Source organism: Physeter macrocephalus, chromosome 1 (assembly GCF_002837175.3).
Source record: "Physeter macrocephalus isolate SW-GA chromosome 1, ASM283717v5, whole genome shotgun sequence".
Taxonomy (NCBI): Eukaryota; Metazoa; Chordata; class Mammalia; order Artiodactyla; family Physeteridae; genus Physeter; species Physeter macrocephalus.
In genome coordinates, this window is record NC_041214.2 from 49835437 (window position 1) to 49837610 (window position 2174).

The following is a 2174-nucleotide window of genomic DNA, read 5'->3' on the forward strand; positions in this document are numbered from 1 at the left end:
ACGAAAGAACTGTAGCATGGACCTGCAGAGCGTGGGGTGTGGTCCCAAGAGCATGAGGCCCACGTAGGACACAGCATTGGGGCATGACAAGTGCTAGGGCTGCCTCATCACTGACAGGGAATGTTGTCAAGATCCTGCTCGGGAGGGCGTGGTGGGTGGCCTGGGACCCCAGAGGCCCCATTCCTATCCTGGAGCTTGGAGAGTGCATCTCCATTGGCTCCCGATTCACCCATATCTCAGCCATATCTCTCGGACCTGTGTTTGAACTCAGGAAAACAACCTCTACTGATCATTGTCCACAGCATAGGCCTGGTCCTGTTGGTATTAAGATTCTTTAATTTAGGCGTCCTGGGATAGCAGCCCTTTTTAGGCCTGAGAAGGAACAGCTCAGGAGTGTACAACAATTTCAGATGAAACTAATATTCAATGACTATCTCTAACTCCGCGGTTGTTGACTTCTATTAGTCATTATTCTCCTGGTTTTAGCCCTGATGTGGGGATTACAGAGGAGTCAACATTTAAATCTTCATGATCTGTGTATTTGTAGCTTCAGTATCATTACTGACCCATAGTTTTTATGGTTTGGGGAGAGTTATTGATTTCATGTATCATGTAAAGGATTCACAATGATGATAGGGCAATTAAGATTACAATAATTGCTGGTAAATTTTTCAAATTTTCTCTACCTGTGCATCTATTGTACGTATATGAGTTAGTTTAGTTGTCAATATTAGTGAAATAATATAGAGTACTAGAGAACTTATTTTAAAAATAACTATTAATGTGTGATGATGAAAGTGTAAAAGTTCTTCCATAATCTGCGATGTTGCATCTTAAGAGCCTAGATGAAATTGATATGCCTTAGAGGTATACAGGATTTTAGCCTATGATTTAAGTTTGAAAAAGTTACATTACTTTTCACTTTTATTTCATTTATTGAGAAAGACATAATTGTTATGGTGTTGGCTTGAAACTGGTTGAAAAGGACTTGAGTCCTTCCTTATTTTACATTTACATAGGTAGGATCTTGAAACAGGATATGGTGGAGGGCATTTGTGTAACCATTCTAGGTTAGGAGTAGGAGTTTCCACTGCTAAGACTTCTTGTTTAGATGCAAATGCTTTTCAAAGTATGAAGATTAGTAGCATTACTGCTGCTACTGAGATGAATGAGCCTAAAGACAAACTATTTCATGTGGTGTGGGCCTCGGGGTGCACAGACTAACGAAGTGACATCCCTGAGAGGCCAAGAAAGTGCTGCAGGAAGTCATATTTACTGCTACAGATATACTTGTGAAGTGAATTTTTGCTCATGCTGAGTTAACTGTCTAACCTGAGAAGAGTGGCAATCAGTGTAGGAAGCCTCCTACAATAGTGAAGACTGCTCCCATGGACATCAGGTCATGGAAGTGTGCTGCTACCTAGTATGTATCCTGGAGGACAATGTCTGGGCTTGAGTTGGCTACGATGATTCCTGTCACGTCCCCGAACGTGTTCCGGGGGGCCACGTCCCTGTGAGCGACGTGCGGGATCTGGGGCGGGGCGCCAAGCGGCGAAGGGTTGGCTGGGTCCCGCCCGCCCTGGGCTGGGAGGTGGCCAAGCCGTCCGCCACCCCGCGGTACCCGAGGCCTCCGTGCCCCTGCCTGGGCGGGCGGCGGGGCCCTGGCGGGCCGGGCTGGGCGCCGGGCTGGCGGTAAGGCGCCAGCGCCGGCGAAGCTGGGCCTCAAGAGGGCGCCCGCCGCCTCCGCCCCCGTCTACGGCCATACCACCCTGAACGCGCCCGATCCCGTCTGATCTCGGAAGCTAAGCAGGGTCGGGCCTGGTTAGTACTTGGATGGGAGACCGCCTGGGAATACCGGGTGCTGTAGGCTCTTTGCCTCCCGCCCCGCCTTCTCCTTTCGTCGCCCGCGTCCGTGGCCGCCGCCTGCCCCGCGCCAGGCGCCGCTGCAGGGCCCACATCCTAAGTCTCCTGTCACCGCAGCGCGCGGCGGAGGGGGCCCTCCTTCGCACGCCTCGCCGCCCAGCCTGTCAGCGGCCCTGGAAAGCAGCCGCATCCCCGCCCGTTACTCCCTGCTGCCCAAACCCCATGCATTTTTCTCCCAAGTGCTTCCTCTCTCTCCCACTCTGCTTGTGTTGCTTCGTCCCCCTGCACTCCCCACCGCCCAGCGGTAGCTC

General features: G+C 51.2%; 1 non-coding gene across 1 annotated transcript; it reads left to right on the forward strand.

The window, feature by feature from the left end:
* The first annotated feature begins 1751 nt into the window (after positions 1–1751).
* On the forward strand, positions 1752–1870 carry LOC112061980 (5S ribosomal RNA). Its single transcript, XR_002890475.1, has one exon. It is a non-coding gene; the product is annotated as a 5S ribosomal RNA (ribosomal RNA).
* The last annotated feature ends 304 nt before the right edge of the window (positions 1871–2174 follow it).